This window comes from Lampetra fluviatilis, chromosome 16 (assembly GCF_964198595.1).
Source record: "Lampetra fluviatilis chromosome 16, kcLamFluv1.1, whole genome shotgun sequence".
NCBI lineage: Eukaryota > Metazoa > Chordata > Hyperoartia > Petromyzontiformes > Petromyzontidae > Lampetra > Lampetra fluviatilis.
The window spans coordinates 1,249,432-1,268,900 of NC_136290.1; the positions used below are offsets into that span (position 1 = coordinate 1,249,432).

At 47.3% G+C, this 19,469-nt stretch overlaps 9 non-coding genes across 9 annotated transcripts; all 9 read left to right on the forward strand.

Moving 5' to 3' along the window:
• The first annotated feature begins 3,935 nt into the window (after nucleotides 1-3,935).
• Nucleotides 3,936-4,008, forward strand: TRNAA-AGC (transfer RNA alanine (anticodon AGC)). Its single transcript has one exon. It is a non-coding gene; the product is annotated as a tRNA-Ala (tRNA).
• A 7,893-nt stretch (nucleotides 4,009-11,901) lies between these two features.
• Nucleotides 11,902-11,974, forward strand: TRNAA-AGC (transfer RNA alanine (anticodon AGC)). Its single transcript has one exon. It is a non-coding gene; the product is annotated as a tRNA-Ala (tRNA).
• Nucleotides 11,975-12,401: 427 nt separating this feature from the next.
• Nucleotides 12,402-12,474, forward strand: TRNAA-AGC (transfer RNA alanine (anticodon AGC)). Its single transcript has one exon. It is a non-coding gene; the product is annotated as a tRNA-Ala (tRNA).
• Nucleotides 12,475-13,402: 928 nt separating this feature from the next.
• TRNAA-AGC (transfer RNA alanine (anticodon AGC)) lies at nucleotides 13,403-13,475 on the forward strand. Its single transcript has one exon. It is a non-coding gene; the product is annotated as a tRNA-Ala (tRNA).
• A 1,053-nt stretch (nucleotides 13,476-14,528) lies between these two features.
• On the forward strand, nucleotides 14,529-14,601 carry TRNAA-AGC (transfer RNA alanine (anticodon AGC)). Its single transcript has one exon. It is a non-coding gene; the product is annotated as a tRNA-Ala (tRNA).
• Nucleotides 14,602-15,029: 428 nt separating this feature from the next.
• On the forward strand, nucleotides 15,030-15,102 carry TRNAA-AGC (transfer RNA alanine (anticodon AGC)). The gene has a single exon. It is a non-coding gene; the product is annotated as a tRNA-Ala (tRNA).
• Nucleotides 15,103-16,532: 1,430 nt separating this feature from the next.
• TRNAA-AGC (transfer RNA alanine (anticodon AGC)) lies at nucleotides 16,533-16,605 on the forward strand. Its single transcript has one exon. It is a non-coding gene; the product is annotated as a tRNA-Ala (tRNA).
• Nucleotides 16,606-17,034: 429 nt separating this feature from the next.
• TRNAA-AGC (transfer RNA alanine (anticodon AGC)) lies at nucleotides 17,035-17,107 on the forward strand. The gene has a single exon. It is a non-coding gene; the product is annotated as a tRNA-Ala (tRNA).
• A 1,934-nt stretch (nucleotides 17,108-19,041) lies between these two features.
• Nucleotides 19,042-19,114, forward strand: TRNAA-AGC (transfer RNA alanine (anticodon AGC)). Its single transcript has one exon. It is a non-coding gene; the product is annotated as a tRNA-Ala (tRNA).
• Nucleotides 19,115-19,469: the final 355 nt, after the last annotated feature.

Here is a 19,469-nt window from a genome sequence, read left to right on the forward strand (position 1 = left end):
ACAAATAATCCCTGGTGGGCAGTGTGGAACCTGTTGTTCGTAACCTGTACAGTATGTATAAAAGAAAACTTGACTTTAGGTAGCCAGGCAGACAGCCCCCTTAACTATCGCCCCCCCCCCTCCCTTAAGCCCCTCCCCCCTTAGGCCCCTCCCCTGACCACCCCCCCCATGTCCTCAGGCCCCTCCCCTGACCCCCCTTCCCTTAGGCCCCTCCCCTGACCGCCCTTCTGTTAGGCCCCTCCCCTGAGCACCCCCCCCCCATATCCTTAGGCCCCTCCCCTGACCCCCCCTCCCTCAGGCCCCTCCCCTGAACCCCCCCTCAGGCCCCTCCCCTGAACCCCCCTCCCCTCAGGCCCCTCTCCTGACTCCCCCCTTCCTTAAGCCCCTCCCCTGACCCTCCTCCCTTAGGCACCTACCCTCTCCGTACCCGGCAGTAGGTCTCCACCAATCAAAGAGCTGTTTGTAAGGTCTCCACCAATCAAAGAGCTGTGTGTATTATATATTTATTTATGCACGACAGACAGACAGCTAAATAATCCCTGGTGGGCAGTGTGGAACATTGTTCCTCCCTGTAAAATATTACAAATGAATTTCTTCACCCGGTATTTGTGCAAACAATGATAGTTTTTAAATATATTTTCTGCACCTTATCAGGCACATGGACGTCGATAACAGCCAGTTACAAGAAAGCAGAGTGGCACAGCGGAAGCGTGATGGGTCCATTACCCACAGGTCGATGGATCGAAGCCAGTCTATGCGATCTGGCTTCCTGTATCCTTTAGGTCGGTTTTAATTTATCGCAGATTTAAAGGTGAAGTTTGTTCTTATTTTGCTAAATATTTTTCAAAAAGTGCTTTGGCCTATGTCGAGATAAACATCCAAGACAGCCCAGCGGGGAATTAGCTCAAGTGGTAGAACGCTCGCTTAGCATGCGAGAGATAGTGGGATCGATGCCCACATTCTCCAAAGCACATATGAACAAGTTCCATTTTTGGTTTATTAGCGTGTATAAATTGAGTAAACATTTGAACATGTCGAATGTTTTAAACGTTATCAATATATTCACAAGGTTAATCAAAATATTACAAATAAATTTCTTCACCCGGTTTTTGTGCAAACAATTATAGTTTTTTAATATATTTTCTGCACCTTATCAGGTACATGGACGTCGATAACAGCCAGTTACAAGAAAGCAGAGTGGCACAGCGGAAGCGTGATGGGTCCATTACCCACCGGTCGATGGATCGAAGCCTGTCTATGTGATCTGGCTTCCTGTATCCTTTAGGTCGGTTTTAATTTATCGCAGATTTAAAGGTGAAGTTTGTTCTTATTTTGCTAAATATTCTTCAAAAAGTGCTATGGCCTATGTCGAGATATCATCCACGACAGCCCAGCGGTTAATTAGCTCATGTGGTAGAGCGCTTGCTTAGCATGCGAGAGATAGTGGGATCGATGCCCACATTCTCCAAAGCACATATGGACAAGTACCATTTTTTGTTTGTTAGCGTGTATAAATTTAGTAAACATATGAACGTGTCGAATGTTTAAAACGTTATCAATATATTCACAAGGTCAATTAAATTATTACAAATGAATTTCTTAACCCGGTATTGATGCAACCAATGATAATTTTTCAATATCTTTTCTGCACCTTATCATGTACATGGACGTCGATAACAGCCATTTACAAGAAAGCAGAGTGTCACAGCGGAAGCGTGATGGGTCCATTACCCACAGGTCGATGGATCGAAGCCAGTCTATGCGATCTGGCTCCCTGTATCGCTTATGTCGGTTTTAATTTATCGCAGATTTAAAGGTGAAGTTTGTTCTTATTTTGCTAAGTATTTTTCAAACAGTGCTATGGCCTATGACGAGATATCATCCACGACAGCCCAGTGGGCAATTAGCTCAAGTGGTAGAGCGCTTGCTTAGCATGCGAGAGGTCGTGGGATCGATGCCCACATTCTCCAAAACAAATATGGACAAGTTCCTTTTTTTGTTTGTTAGCGTGTATAAATTGAGTAAACATATGAACGTGTCGAATGTTTAAAACGTTATCAATATATTCACAAGGTCAATTAAATTATTACAAATGAATTTCTTAACCCGGTATTGATGCAACCAATGATAATTTTTCAATATCTTTTCTGCACCTTATCATGTACATGGACGTCGATAACAGACATTTACAAGAAAGCAGAGTGTCACAGCGGAAGCGTGATGGGTCCATTACCCACAGGTCGATGGATCGAAGCCAGTCTATGCGATCTGGCTTCCTGTATCGCTTAGGTCGGTTTTAATTCATCGCAGATTTAAAGGTGAAGTTTGTTCTTATTTTGCTAAATATTCTTCAAAAAGTGCTATGGCCTATGTCGAGATATCATCCACGACAGCCCAGCGGTTAATTAGCTCATGTGGTAGAGCGCTTGCTTAGCATGCGAGAGATAGTGGGATCGATGCCCACATTCTCCAAAGCACATATGGACAAGTACCATTTTTTGTTTGTTAGCGTGTATAAAATTAGTAAACATATGAACGTGTCGAATGTTTAAAACGTTATCAATATATTCACAAGGTCAATTAAATTATTACAAATGAATTTCTTAACCCGGTATTGATGCAACCAATGATAATTTTTCAATATCTTTTCTGCACCTTATCATGTACATGGACGTCGATAACAGCCATTTACAATAAAGCAGAGTGTCACAGCGGAAGCGTGATGGGTCCATTACCCACAGGTCGATGGATCGAAGCCAGTCTATGCGATCTGGCTCCCTGTATCGCTTATGTCGGTTTTAATTTATCGCAGATTTAAAGGTGAAGTTTGTTCTTATTTTGCTAAGTATTTTTCAAACAGTGCTATGGCCTATGACGAGATATCATCCACGACAGCCCAGCGGGCAATTAGCTCAAGTGGTAGAGCGCTTGCTTAGCATGCGAGAGGTCGTGGGATCGATGCCCACATTCTCCAAAACAAATATGGACAAGTTCCTTTTTTTGTTTGTTAGCGTGTATAAATTGGCTAAACATATGAACGTGTCGAATGTTTAAAACGTTATCAATATGTAATAAACGACTGGACCACGATGTCTGGCTCAGTGTCCTTTATTCGGTTCGTGCTGTACACCCACACGGCTGTCTTTACTCTGTAGCTTCTCCACGGTGCTGACTCCAATGTCGGCCCGATCCACAACAGCAGCCCTGCTGCTGTTTCTCTCACACAGCCCCCCCTTGGCTGTACTCGCTGCAACTCCTCTCTCTCCACCTCCTGGCAGCCTCGTGCTGTCTCTCTCTCTCTCCGCAGCTCCTCCTGGCAGCCACACCGCTGCCTCTAACACGCAGCCCTTCTGGCTGTCTCCTCTGCAGCTGCACACCACTCCGCAGCTTCCTCTTGTCTTCGGGGTTGGCTCCCGATGGCCGTCGGTGCCCCCCCTCTTCTCACTCGCCCCCGTGGCCTCACTCTTTTCCGCTCACACCCCGACTCACTTCCCCTTCCGGTTTACCCGCTTAAGGACCCGAACCTTCCACCCACGTCACATGACTCCACCCCCCGTGACGTCACATCCGGAAGGTCGCTTACGCCCGCATTACAAATATATTCACAAGGTCAATTAAATTATTACAAATGAATTTCTTAACCCGGTATTGATGCAACCAATGATATTTTTTCAATATCTTTTCTGCACCTCATCAGGTACATGGACGTCGATAACAGCCATTTACAAGAAAGCAGAGTGTCACAGCGGAAGCGTGATGGGTCCATTACCCACAGGTCGATGGATCGAAGCCAGTCTATGCGATCTGGCTTCCTGTATCGCTTTGGTCGGTTTTAATTTATCGCAGATTTAAAGGTGAAGTTTGTTCTTATTTTGCTAAATATTTTTCAAAAAGTACTATGGCCTATGTCGAGATGTCATCCACGACAGCCCAGCGGGGAATTAGCTCAAGTGGTAGAGCGCTCGCTTAGCATGCGAGAGGTAGTGGGATCGATGCCCACATTCTCCAAAACAAATATGGACATGTTCCATTTTTTGTTTGTTAGCATGTATAAATTGAGTAAACATATGAACGTGTCGAATGTTTAAAACGTTATCAATATATTCACAAGGTCAATTAAATTATTACAAATGAATTGCTTAACCCGGTATTGATGCAACCAATGATAATTTTTCAATATCTTTACTGCACCTCATCAGATACATGGACGTCGATAACAGCCATTTACAAGAAAGCAGTGTCACAGCGGAAGCGTGATGGGTCCATTACCCACAGGTCGATGGATCGAAGCCAGTCTATGCGATCTGGCTTCCTGTATCGCTTAGGTCGGTTTTAATTTATCGCAGATTTAAAGGTGAAGTTTGTTCTTATTTTGCTAAGTATTTTTCAAACAGTGCTATGGCCTATGACGAGATATCATCCACGATAGCCCAGCGGGGAATTAGCTCAAGTGGTTGAGTGCTTGTGTAGGGTTGTTACGGGAGGGCTGTAGGTGCATGGGATCCAACGGGGAATAAACACAGTGGGCGGAGCTCCGGGAGTACACGGGGGGGGGTGCCCGCAGCGACGTCCGCATCAGGCAGCCTGGGGGGTTGTGATCCTGACGGGGGGTATAAAGGGGGAGGACAGAGAGAGCTCGTGGCTGAGTCTGGGAACGAAGGAGGAAGAAGGAAGATCTGCTAGTTAGAAGCCCTGGACTCCCCTCGACGCCGCCCTTGTAAGGGCTGCGGAGGATCGAGCCAGAGGCATGGTTCCGTGAACCAGGGTCAGTACCCTGGGACTCCGGAGACCGTAGCCCGACTCACCAGTGTCGGGCCAGTTAGCCTCCCCTAGCCCGTTAGTGGAGGACTTGGGGTTAGGTCAGGATTAGCTAGGGTGTATCCCCAGTTATCCGGGTGAGGGGGCCGCTACCCCCTCTAGTGCTGTCCTGTACCGACAACTTGTAATAAAGATACGTGTGCCTCAACCTGGGTGTCCAGCGTACTTACCGGTACTTCATCTGGTGTCAGAAGTATTACGAACATGGAAACACGTCAGACAGCTCGAGCCAGAGTGCCGGACGAGGACACTGCTGAAATCGTTGAGCCCGAGACGGCTCACCAAGACATGGTACAGCCGGGGCCTGACGCGTTCCTGCCGGGGCATCGGCATGAAGAGGGGCCGCAGCCAGACGCGCTACGGCTGGCTCACGAGAGGCTGGCGGAGCTGCTGTATGCCGCTGCCGCCACGCTGGAAAACATCACGCGGCTGGGGGCTGGTGGTCCACCACGGGGCGAGGGGAGTCGACGACCGGAGCGCCTTCCCGCCATTTCGGAAGACTCCAACTTTCAATTTCCCGCCATCGCCACGGCAGCTGCAGAGGGCGTGGCCGGGCTAAACCTTGGGTCCGACACCGCTCTCGCTGGGACAGCCGCATCATCGCCAGCGGCGGGAACGTCATCACGGCTGCGACAGGCGATTCCATCTGCCATTCGCGCCGACGCACAGCCGAGTCCTGGGGATAGCAGCCTGCAGACTTCCAAGGCGAACGCTGCGCTGCAACAACGGCTACCTCCGCTGAAGGAATTTGTTGGCGCGGAGGGCGACTGGGGCGGCTTCCAGCGTCGCTTCATCGCCCACCAAGAAATGGCTAGGTGGTCGGACGACGAAGCCCTCTGCGCGCTGCCGGCGCTCCTCGACGCCGACGCGCTCGCCGCCCTCACATCGGCGCCAAGAGAGAAGCGTTCTACTCTGCCGAGGGCGCTACAACTGCTGGCTGGGGTCTATGGACCATCTGCAGAATGCAGACAGCAGTTCTACGACCGCAAGCGGGGTGAAAAAGAGTCGCCCCTGGCATACAGGACGAGCCTCCTGGCGCTGGCCAAAACGGCTTTTCCCCGTATGGACGACGACGGCGTGGACGCGATGGTCACGGAGAAAATCCTCCTCCTGGCAGACGACCTGGACATCGCTGTCGTCGCACAGGAGGACGCCGAGATGACCTCTCTTCAGGCGGCGCGCCTCCTTCACGCCAACCTTCTGTCCCTGCGGCGGAAAGCCAGCAGGGCATCGGCCGGGCGTGCGGTGGCTGCAGCCACCCTTCAAACAGAGGAGCTCTACGCCGTCGACCACCGACGGCAACAGGCGCAAGGAGCACGGGCGGGCCGGGACGGCTCAAGCCGGTTCGACCGTCCATCGTCTCCACCGGGGGGTCCGCGGTGTTTCAACTGCGGCGTTCGGGGCCACGTCGCCTTGGGGTGCCGCTCGCCTCGACAGCGCGGGATGACGCCTCGACGGGACGCCGGGCCTCCTCCTCCCAAGCTCCAGCAACATGATCCGGCGAGTCGCGGCACCACACATGTTTGGCCAAAGCACCCACCCGTTGCACACTCTCGCACCACACCGAACGGGGGGCCGATGTTGCGTTGCGACGGCCCAACGCGGATCACTGCGGGGACTCGAATCGAGCCCAAACAGTGGTCCGTGTTGGCCCATCGCGTGGTAGCCGCGTCGTCAGGGTCGTCGGCCGTGGTCGGACACATTGACGGGGTAGAGGTACGCATCCTGGTCGATACGGGGGCATCGGCGACAATCATTTCGGACTTAATTTACAATATTCTGCCTGTACAAAGCCGGCCCTTACTGCCGGTTAACGTCCCATTCTATGCCGCTAACGGGGGCTCTCTGGGCATCATGGGACAGATTCGCGCGCAAATTTGTATCGGGGACATCAAATTGTCGGGGCCGATTTTCGTTTCCTCCTCGCTGGCGGTTCCGTGCCTGCTGGGGACGGATTTCTTAGGCAAAATGCCAATTCGTATTTTGATCGACCAAGGATGCATTGAGCTTCCGTCAGGGCGACGCATGGCCTTCCTGCCTTCCCCTGCGGCGGCTCGGACGGCGTTCGCGACGGTACCGGCGTTCGTCGTCAGAACAGTTAGTGTGCCGCCGGGAGCTCAAATGCTAGTGCCTCTGAAACTTCGTAAGCCCTTCGCTAAGGGCGTAGGGGATCAGGGTGTTTTGCTGGGACCGTCTAGGGCCGGGGTTAATGCACCTCATTTGATTCCGGCCCAGACCGTCGTAAGAGGGGACGAGGACCCTTTCATCGCGGTCCTCAATGTGGGGTCGCAGACAGTGGTGGTTCCTCAAGGGACGGTGCTCGCTCACGCGACGCCGGTACCCTGCGAGGAACCTGTCGCGAACCATGTTGGCACTGCTTCCCGAATGCTCCCACATTCGGACAGCGATGAAGGGTGGCTCGACGCGCTTTGTGCGGGATCGACGGACCTGACAAATTCAGAGCGCCAACAGCTTAGAACGCTACTGAGGGAATTTTCCGACGTTTTCAGTCGGGATAAATATGATTTGGGTTGCACTCACCTGCTGCGTCACCATATTGACACGGGTGACAGCGCGCCAATTCGCCAAAATCCGTTTCGGTTAAGTCCCGCCGAAAAGGACCATGTCAAATCGGCTGTTGATGACATGTTAGCCGCCGACATCATTTCTCCCTCCACCAGCCCTTGGGGAGCGCCGATCGTCCTGGTTAAAAAGCAGGACGGCTCGTTGCGGTTTTGCGTGGATTTTCGGCGCCTTAATAAAATTTCGGTTGCCGACGCATACCCGCTCCCACGGATGGACGAATCGCTGGACGCCTTGGCGGGAGCGCGATTCTTCTCCACACTAGATTTACTTTCGGGATTCTGGCAGCTTCCTCTGGACGATGATTCTAAGCCTAAAACTGCTTTCCGTACACCGCACGGCCTGTTCCAATTCAACCGGTTGCCGATGGGCTTACACTCAGCGCCGGCAACTTTCCAGCGATTGATGGAATTGGTTTTGGCTGGATTGCAATGGGAATCGTGCCTGATTTATTTGGATGACGTTATTGTCTTTGGTAAAACTTTTGATGAACATCTCCAGAGGTTGCGGGCGGTTTTCCTAAAGATGCGGGCTGCTAATTTGAAATTTAAGCCACAGAAATGCCATTTGTTACGCGAGTCGGTGCGTTATTTGGGGCACATCGTAGGGCGCTCAGGTATTGCTACCGATCCCGCCAAAACGCAGTGTGTCAGCTCCTGGCCGACTCCCACCTCGGTGGGAGAGGTCAGGAGTTTTATTGGCTTCGCATCATATTACCGACGCTTCGTCGCTAATTTTGCAACAATTGCCAAACCCCTACACGCGTTAACATCTAAAGGGGTTCGGTTCCACTGGGGTCAGGAGGAGGAAGCTGCTTTCTGCTCCCTTCGGGACGCCCTGGTAAAGGCTCCTCCCCTGATTTACCCAGATTATTCTAGGCCGTTTTTGCTCGACACCGACGCGAGCAACACGGGTATTGGAGGTGTGCTTTCCCAGGTGGTTGACGGCGTGGAACGGGTGGTTGCGTACGGCAGTCGGGTGTTGTCTCCAGCGGAGCAAAGATATTGTGTCACCCGTAGGGAACTGTTGGCAATTGTCTATTTCATCCAACAGTATCGCCCATATCTGTACGGTCGGCATTTCACCGTCCGCACAGATCATGCGGCACTGCAGTACACCCTGAAGGTTCAACAGCCATCGGGACAATTGTCCCGATGGTTGGAGGTCCTCCAGGATTTCGATTTCGAAACCACCTACCGTAAGGGCGTTCGCCACACCAACGCTGACGCTCTGTCACGGATGCCAACCGCCTCCGAATGCGCATGCCTCCTGGGGTCTGGGCGTTGCAAGCCGGCAGGGGACATGATGGTTCCGGTCCTGGCGGCCGCCGCCAATGACGAAACATTGGTCACCAATGATATCGCGGAACAGGGGAAAGATTCCCTGCTTGGGTTGCCCGTTAATGAATGGGGGCGCCTCCAAATGGAGGATACCTCCCTCCTCGCGTTGCGTCGTCGCGCCGGGGAGAGGGGGCGGGGGACGGGTGAGGCCGACGCTTGGGGCATGCACGCAGGGTTGCTCATGCATTGGGACAGCAAATCCCACCGTCACCGGCTGGTGGTCCCTTCGGGATTACGCGGTAAGGTGGTGTGGGCTGCGCATGAGCGCCTCCTACACCTGGGGACCCAGAAAACTCTCGCCTTGCTCCAGCTGAATTTTTTTTGGCCAGGCATGACAAGGGATGTCACGGATCTGTTGGCAGCATGCCCTCGGTGTGCGCAGCGCAAACCACCGGCACGGGAGTCGAACCCGCCCTTGCAGTCCATCCAGGTCTCCCGAGTAAATGAACTGGTCGCACTCGACATTCTGGGGCCATTCCCCGCCACCCCCAGGGGTAACAGATATTTGCTTACTGGGGTCGAATATTTTACGCGCTGGCCTATGGCCTGGCCCCTGCCAAATCAGTCGGCAGCAGCCATCGTCGACGCCTTTGTCCAGGGTTATGTCATGGACAAAGGTGCTCCGGAGCGGTTGCTGACCGACCAGGGTAGAAATTTTTCCGGGAAACTCCTAAAACAAGTCTGTGATCTCCTAGGAACGAAAAAAATTCGAACCTCTCCTTATCACCCGCAAACGGACGGGATGGTCGAGCGTCTGCATCGCACCATCTCGTCTATGTTGTCGCAGCAAGTCTCGGACTCACAGACTGATTGGGACTTACAAATTCAAGGGGTTCTAGCGGCATACAGATTGGCTCCCCATGCTGCGACGGGATTTTCACCATTCTTTCTTATGTATGGCCGCGAACCCGACCCACCTGTTCCGGCACAGCTGCAGATCCCCGCGCCGCTGGGTAAAATTAAATTGGATGAACACGTTAAATTTAACCTTGACAAACTGACTGAGGCGCGGGATGCTGCGAGGCTAAATTCTGACAGGCGTCAAAAGGCGAACGAGCGCCTCAGGCTGGCTCGCGCGCACGTGCTGCAGTGGAAGCCGGGGGACTGGGCATGGCTGCACTGTCCCCAGGTACCACTCGCGACCTCCTCTAAACTCGTGCGCCCGTGGCGGGGCCCCGTCGAGGTTGTCGAGGTTTTGAGGCCTCAGTGCGTTCGAATCAAATGGGCAGGCGCCGGTGGTTTGTACACCCCTCTAGGCTAAAACCGTTTGTTGCGGTGCGAGGGCCCACTTCACGGGTCATGGTTACTGTATGCTGCGTCGGTGGTGCGCTCCTGCCACATTGGGTGTGTTGTGTGTGTGGGCGGGGTGTGTGTGTTGTGGGTGCGTTGTGTGTCGTGGGTGTGCTGTGTGTGCTGGGGGAGTTCCTGGCTAGTTGTATATACGCGCTTTTACGGATTTCGTATTTATACGGGGGGGGGGTGCGTCGGACATTCCCTTCGGGGGTGTGCTTGTTCTTCTTGTTGTTCTTGTTGTTGTTGTTCAATTTGCATTTTGTTGAAAAATTGAGGCACACGCGGGGTTGAGGGGTAAATGTTCCTTTATTGGAATTGTTGCAGCCGGGACGGCTGCGAGCTGTAATGGGGGGAGTGATGTAGGGTTGTTACGGGAGGGCTGTAGGTGCATGGGATCCAACGGGGAATAAACACAGTGGGCGGAGCTCCGGGAGTACACGGGGGGGGGTGCCCGCAGCGACGTCCGCATCAGGCAGCCTGGGGGGTTGTGATCCTGACGGGGGGTATAAAGGGGGAGGACAGAGAGAGCTCGTGGCTGAGTCTGGGAACGAAGGAGGAAGAAGGAAGATCTGCTAGTTAGAAGCCCTGGACTCCCCTCGACGCCGCCCTTGTAAGGGCTGCGGAGGATCGAGCCAGAGGCGTGGTTCCGTGAACCAGGGTCAGTACCCTGGGACTCCGGAGACCGTAGCCCGACTCACCAGTGTCGGGCCAGTTAGCCTCCCCTAGCCCGTTAGTGGAGGACTTGGGGTTAGGTCAGGATTAGCTAGGGTGTATCCCCAGTTATCCGGGTGAGGGGGCCGCTACCCCCTCTAGTGCTGTCCTGTACCGACAACTTGTAATAAAGATACGTGTGCCTCAACCTGGGTGTCCAGCGTACTTACCGGTACTTCACTTGCTTAGCATGCGAGAGGTAGTGGGATTGATGCCCACATTCTCCAAAACAAATATGGACAAGTTCCTTTTTTTGTTTGTTAGCGTGTATAAATTGAGTAAACATATGAACGTGTCGAATGTTTAAAACGTTATCAATATATTCACAAGGTCAATTAAATTATTACAAATGAATTTCTTAACCCGGTATTGATGCAACCAATGATAATTTTTCAATATCTTTTCTGCACCTCATCAGGTACATGGACGTCGATAACAGCCATTTACAAGAAAGCAGAGTGTCACAGCGGAAGCGTGATGGGTCCATTACCCACAGGTCGATGGATCGAAGCCAGTCTATGCGATCTGGCTTCCTGTATCGCTTTGGTCGGTTTTAATTTATCGCAGATTTAAAGGTGAAGTTTGTTCTTATTTTGCTAAATATTTTTCAAAAAGTGCTATGGCCTATGTCGAGATATCATCCACGACAGCCCAGCGGGGAATTAGCTCAAGTGGTAGAACGCTCGCTTAGCATGCGAGAGGTAGTGGGATCGATGCCCACATTCTCCAAAACAAATATGGACAAGTTCCATTTTTTGTTTGTTAGCGTGTATAAATTGAGTAAACATATGAAAGTGTCGAATGTTTAAAACGTTATCAATATATTCACAAGGTCAATTAAATTATTACAAATGAATTTCTTAACCCGGTATTGATGCAACCAATGATAATTTTTCAATATCTTTACTGCACCTCATCAGGTACATGGACGTCGATAACAGCCATTTACAAGAAAGCAGTGTCACAGTGGAAGCGTGATGGGTCCATTACCCATAGGTCGATGGATCGAAGCCAGTCTATGCGATCTGGCTTCCTGTATCGCTTAGGTCGGTTTTAATTTATCGCAGATTTAAAGGTGAAGTTTGTTCTTATTTTGCTAAGTATTTTTCAAACAGTGCTATGGCCTATGACGAGATATCATCCACGACAGCCCAGCGGGGAATTAGCTCAAGTGGTAGAGCGCTCGCTTAGCATGCGAGAGGTAGTGGGATCAATGCCCACATTCTCCAAAGCAAATATGGACAAGTTCCTTTTTTTGTTTGTTAGCGTGTATAAATTGAGTAAACATATGAACGTGTCGAATGTTTAAAACGTTATCCATATATTCACAAGGTCAATTAAATTATTACAAATGAATTTCTTAACCCGGTATTGATGCAACCAATGATAATTTTTCAATATCTTTTCTGCACCTCATCAGGTACATGGACGTCGATAACAGCCATTTATAAGAAAGCAGTGTCACAGCGGAAGCGTGATGGGTCCATTACCCACAGGTCGATGGATCGAAGCCAGTCTATGCGATCTGGCTTCCTGTATCGCTTTGGTCGGTTTTAATTTATCGCAGATTTAAAGGTGAAGTTTGTTCTTATTTTGCTAAATTATTTTCAAAAAGTGCTATGGCCTATGTCGAGATATCATCCACGACAGCCCAGCGGGGAATTAGCTCAAGTGGTAGAGCGCTCGCTTAGCATGCGAGAGGTAGTGGGATCGATGCCCACATTCTCCAAAACAAATATGGACAAGTTCCATTTTTTGTTTGTTAGCGTGTATAAATTGAGTAAACATATGAACGTGTCGAATGTTTAAAACGTTATCAATATATTCACAAGGTCAATTAAATTATTACAAATGAATTTCTTAACCCGGTATTGATGCAACCAATGATAATTTTTCTATATCTTTACTGCACCTCATCAGGTACATGGACGTCGATAACAGCCATTTACAAGAAAGCAGTGTCACAGCGGAAGCGTGATGGGTCCATTACCCACAGGTCGATGGATCGAAGCCAGTCTATGCGATCTGGCTTCCTGTATCGCTTAGGTCGGTTTTAATTTATCGCAGATTTAAAGGTGAAGTTTGTTCTTATTTTGCTAAGTATTTTTCAAACAGTGCTATGGCCTATGACGAGATATCATACACGACAGCCCAGCGGGGAATTAGCTCAAGTGGTAGAGCGCTTGCTTAGCATGCGAGAGGTAGTGGGATCGATGCCCAAATTCTCCAAAGCAAATATGGACAAGTTCCTTTTTTTGTTTGTTAGCGTGTATAAATTGAGTAAACATATAAACGTGTCGAATGTTTAAAACGTTATCAATATATTCACAAGGTCAATTAAATTATTACTAATTAATTTCTTAACCCGGTATTGATGCAACCAATGATAATTTTCAATATCTTTTCTGCACCTCATCAGGTACATGGACGTCGATAACAGCCATTTACAAGAAAGCAGAGTGTCACAGCGGACGCGTGATGGGTCCATTACCCACAGGTCGATGGATCGAAGCCAGTCTATGCGATCTGGCTTCCTGTATCGCTTAGGTCGGTTTTAATTTATCGCAGATTTAAAGGTGAAGTTTGTTCTTATTTTGCTAAATATTTTTCAAAAAGTGCTATGGCCTATGTCGATATATCATCCACGAAAGCCCAGCGGGGAATTAGCTCAAGTGGTAGAGCGCTCGCTTAGCATGCGAGAGGTAGTGGGATCGATGCCCACATTCTCCAAAACAAATATGGACAAGTTCCATTTTTTGTTTGTTTAGCGTGTATAAATTGAGTAAACATATGAACGTGTCGAATGTTTAAAACGTTATCAATATATTCACAAGGTCAATTAAATTATTACAAATGAATTTCTTAACCCGGTATTGATGCAACCAATGATAATTTTTCAATATCTTTACTACACCTCATCAGGTACATGGACGTCGATAACAGCCATTTACAAGAAAGCAGAGTGTCACAGCGGAAGCGTGATGGGTCCATTACCAGAGGTGTGGACTCGAGTCATGTGACTTGGACTCGAGTCAGACTCGAGTCATGAATTTGATGACTTGCGACTCGACTTGGACTTGCATAACAATGACTTTGTCCCACCTCTGTCCATTACCCACAGGTCGATGGATCGAAGCCAGTCTATGCGATCTGGCTTCCTGTATCGCTTAGGTCGGTTTTAATTTATCGCAGATTTAAAGGTGAAGTTTGTTCTTATTTGGCTAAGTATTTTTCAAACAGTGCTATGGCCTATGACGAGATATCATCCACGACAGCCCAGCGGGGAATTAGCTCAAGTGGTAGAGCGCTCGCTTAGCATGCGAGAGGTAGTGTGATCAATGCCCACATTCTCCAAAGCAAATATGGACGAGTTCCATTTTTTGTTTGTTAGCGTGTATAAATTGAGTAAACATATGAACGTGTCGAATGTTTAAAACGTTATCAATATATTCACAAGGTCAATTAAATTATTACAAATGAATTTCTTAACCCGGTATTGATGCAACCAATGATGATTTTTCAATATCTTTTCTGCACCTCATCAGGTACATGGACGTCGATAACAGCCATTTACAAGAAAGCAGAGTGTCACAGCGGAAGCGTGATGGGTCCATTACCCACAGGTCGATGGATCGAAGCCAGTAAATGCGATCTGGCTTCCTGTATCGCTTAGGTCGGTTTTAATTTATCGCAGATTTAAAGGTGAAGTTTGTTCTTATTTTGCTAAATATTATTCAAAAAGTGCTATGGCCGATGTCGAGATATCATCCACGACAGCCCAGCGGGGAATTAGCTCAAGTGGTAGAGCGCTCGCTTAGCATGCGAGAGGTAGTGGGATCGATGCCCACATTCTCCAAAACAAATATGGACAAGTTCCATTTTTTGTTTGTTAGCGTGTATAAATTGAGTAAACATGAACGTGTCGAATGTTTAAAACGTCATCATTATATTCACAAGGTCAATTAAATTATTACAAATTAATTTCTTAACCCGGTATTGATGCAACCAATGATAATTTTTCAATATCTTTTCTGCACCTCATCAGGTACATGGACGTCGATAACAGCCATTTACAAGAAAGCAGAGTGTCACAGCGGAAGCGTGATGGGTCCATTACCCACAGGTCGATGGATCGAAGCTCAGTCTATGCGATCTGGCTTCCTGTATCGCTTAGGTCGGTTTTAATTTATCGCAGATTTAAAGGTGAAGTTTGTTCTTATTTGGCTAAGTATTTTTCAAACAGTGCTATGGCCTATGACGAGATATCATCCACGACAGCCCAGCGGGGAATTAGCTCAAGTGGTAGAGCGCTCGCTTAGCATGCGAGAGGTAGTGGGATCAATGCCCACATTCTCCAAAGCAAATATGGACGAGTTCCATTTTTTGTTTGTTAGCGTGTATAAATTGAGTAAACATATGAACGTGTCGAATGTTTAAAACGTTATCAATATATTCACAAGGTCAATTAAATTATTACAAATGAATTTCTTAACCCGGTATTGATGCAACCAATGATGATTTTTCAATATCTTTTCTGCACCTCATCAGGTACATGGACGTCGATAACAGCCATTTACAAGAAAGCAGAGTGTCACAGCGGAAGCGTGATGGGTCCATTACCCACAGGTCGATGGATCGAAGCCAGTAAATGCGATCTGGCTTCCTGTATCGCTTAGGTCGGTTTTAATTTATCGCAGATTTAAAGGTGAAGTTTGTTCTTATTTTGCTAAATATTATTCAAAAAGTGCTATGGCCGATGTCGAGATATCATCCACGACAGCCCAGCGGGGAATTAGCTCAAGTGGTAGAGCGCTCGCTTAGCATGCGAGAGGTAGTGGGATCGATGCCCACATTCTCAAAAACAAATATGGACAAGTTCCATTTTTTGTTTGTTAGCGTGTATAAATTGAGTAAACATGAACGTGTCGAATGTTTAAAACGTCATCATTATATTCACAAGGTCAATTAAATTATTACAAATTAATTTCTTAACCCGGTATTGATGCAACCAATGATAATTTTTCAATATCTTTTCTGCACCTCATCAGGTACATGGACGTCGATAACAGCCATTTACAAGAAAGCAGAGTGTCACAGCGGAAGCGTGATGGGTCCATTACCCACAGGTCGATGGATCGAAGCCAGTCTATGCGATCTGGCTTCCTGTATCGCTTAGGTCGGTTTTAATTTATCGCAGATTTAAAGGTGAAGTTTGTTCTTATTTGGCTAAGTATTTTTCAAACAGTGCTATGGCCTATGACGAGATATCATCCACGACAGCCCAGCGTGGAATTAGCTCAAGTGGTACTGCGCTCGCTTAGCATGCGAGAGGTAGTGGGATCAATGCCCACATTCTCCAAAACAAATATGGACAAGTTCCTTTTTTTGTTGGTTAGCGTGTATAAATTGAGTAAACATATGAACGTGTCGAATGTTTAAAACGTTATCAATATATTCACAAGGTCAATTAAATTATTACAAATGAATTTCTTAACCCGGTATTGATGCAACCAATGATATTTTTCAATATCTTTTCTGCACCTCATCAGGTACATGGACGTCGATAACAGCCATTTACAAGAAAGCAGAGTGTCACAGCGGACGCGTGATGGGTCCATTACCCACAGGTCGATGGATCGAAGCCAGTCTATGCGATCTGGCTTCCTGTATCGCTTAGGTCGGTTTTAATTTATCGCAGATTTAAAGGTGAAGTTTGTTCTTATTTTGCTAAGTATTTTTCAAACAGTGCTATGGCCTATGACGAGATATCATCCACGATAGCCCAGCGGGGAATTAGCTCAAGTGGTAGAGCGCTCGCTTAGCATGCGAGAGGTAGTGGGATCAATGCCCACATTCTCCAAAGCAAATATGGACAAGTTCCTTTTTTTGTTTGTTAGCGTGTATAAATTGAGTAAACATATAAACGTGTCGAATGTTTAAAACGTTATCAATATATTCACAAGGTCAATTAAATTATTACTAATTAATTTTTTAACCCGGTATTGATGCAACCAATGATAATTTTTCAATATCTTTTCTGCACCTCATCAGGTACATGGACGTCGATAACAGCCATTTACAAGAAAGCAGAGTGTCACAGCGGACGCGTGATGGGTCCATTACCCACAGGTCGATGGATCGAAGCCAGTCTATGCGATCTGGCTTCCTGTATCGCTTAGGTCGGTTTTAATTTATCGCAGATTTAAAGGTGAAGTTTGTTCTTATTTTGCTAAGTATTTTTCAAACAGTGCTATGGCCTATGACGAGATATCATCCACGACAGCCCAGCGGGGAATTAGCTCAAGTGGTAGAGCGCTCGCTTAGCATGCGAGAGGTAGTGGGATCAATGCCCACATTCTCCAAAGCAAATATGGACAAGTTCCTTTTTTTGTTTTTTAGCGTGTATAAATTGAGTAAACATATGAATGTGTCGAATGTTTAAAACGTCATCATTATATTCACAAGGTCAATTAAATTATTACAAATGAATTTCTTAACCCGGTATTGATGCAACCAATGATAATTTTTCAATATCTTTTCTGCACCTCATCAGGTACATGGACGTCGATAACAGCCATTTACAAGAAAGCAGAGTGTCACAGCGGAAGCGTGATGAGTCCATTACCCACAGGTCGATGGATCGAAGCCAGTCTATGCTATCTGGCTTCCTGTATCGCTTAGGTCGGTTTTAATTTATCGCAGATTTAAAGGTGAAGTTTGTTCTTATTTTGCTAAGTATTTTTCAAACAGTGCTATGGCCTATGTCGAGATATCATCCATGACAGCCCAGCAGGGAATTAGCTCAAGTGGTAGAGTGCTCGCTTAGCATGCGAGAGGTAGTGGGATCGATGCCTACATTCTCCAAAACACATATGGACAAGTTCCAATTTTTTGTTTGTTAGCGTGTATAAATTGAGTAAACATATGAACGTGTCGAATGTTTAAAACGTTATCAATATATTCACAAGGTCAATTAAATTATTACAAATGAATTTCTTAACCCGGTATTGATGCAACCAATGATAATTTTTCAATATCTTTTCTGCACCTCATCAGGTACATGGACGTCGATAACAGCCATTTTCAAGAAAGCAGAGTGTCACAGCGGAAGCGTGATGAGTCCTTTACCGACAGGTCGATGGATCGAAGCCAGTCTATGCGATCTGGCTTCCTGTATCGCTTAGGTCGGTTTTAATTTATTGCAGATTTAAAGGTGAAGTTTGTTCTTATTTTGCTAACTTTTTTCAAAAAGTGCTATGGCCTATGTCGAGATGAACATCCAAGACAGCCCAGTGGGGAATTAGCTCAAGTGGTAGAGCGCTCGCTTAGCATGTGAGAGGTAGTTTGATCGATGCCCACATTCTCCAAAGCACATATGAACAAGTTCCTTTTTTTTTGTTAGCGTGTATAAATTGAGGAAACATTTGAACGTGTCGAATGTTTAAAACGTTATCAATATATTCACAAGGTCAATTAAATTATTACAAATGAATTTCTTAACCCGGTATTGATGCAACCAATGATAATGTTTCAATATCTTTTCTGCACCTCATCAGGTACATGGACGTCGATAACAGCCATTTACAAGAAAGCTGAGTGTCACAGCGGACGCATGATGGGTCCATTACCCACAGGTCGATGGATCGAAGCCAGTCTATGCGATCTGGCTTCCTGTATCGCTTAGGTCGGTTTTAATTTATCGCAGATTTAAAGGTGAAGTTGGTTCTTATTTTGCTAAATATTTTTCAAAAAGTGCTATGGCCTATGTCGAGATATCATCCACGACAGCCCAGCGGGGAATTAGCTCAAGTGGTAGAGCGCTCGCTGAGCATGCGAGAGATAGTGGGATCGATGCCCACGTTCTCCAAAGCACATATGAACAAGTTCCATTTTTTGTTTGTTAGCGTGTATAAATTGAGTAAACATTTGAACGTGTCGAATGATTAAAACGTTATCAATATATTCACAATGTCAATTAAATTATTACAAATTAACTTCTTAACCCGGTATTGATGCAACCAATGATAATTTTTCAATATCTTTTCTGCACCTCATCAGGTACATGGACGTCGATAACAGCCATTTTCAAGAAAGCAGAGTGTCACAGCGGAAGCGTGATGATTCCATTACCGACAGGTCGATGGATCGAAACCAGTCCATGCGATCTGGCTTCCTGTATCCTTTAGGTCGGTTTTAATTTATCGCAGATTTAAAGGTGAAGTTTGTTCTTATTGTGCTAAGTATTTTTTAAACAGTGCTATGGCCTATGTCGAGATATCATCCACGACAGCACAGCGGGGAATTAGCTCAAGCGGTAGAGCGCTCGCTTAGCATGCGAGAGATAGTGGGATCGATGCCCACATTCTCCAAAGCACATATGGACAAGTTCCATTTTTTGTTTGTTAGCGTGTATAAATTGAGTAAACATTTGAACGTGTCGAATGTTTAAAACGTTATCAATATATTCACAAGGTTAATTAAATTATTACAAATGAATTTCTTCACCAGATATTTGTGCAAACAATGATAATTTTTCAATGTATTTTCTGCACCTTATCAGGTACATGGACGTCGATAACAGCCAGTTACAAGAAAGCAGAGTGGCACAGCGGAAGCGTGAAGGGTCCATTGCCCACAGGTCGATGGATCGAAACCAGTCCATGCGATCTGGCTTCCTGTATCCTTTAGGTCGGTTTTAATTTATCGCAGATTTAAAGGTGAAGT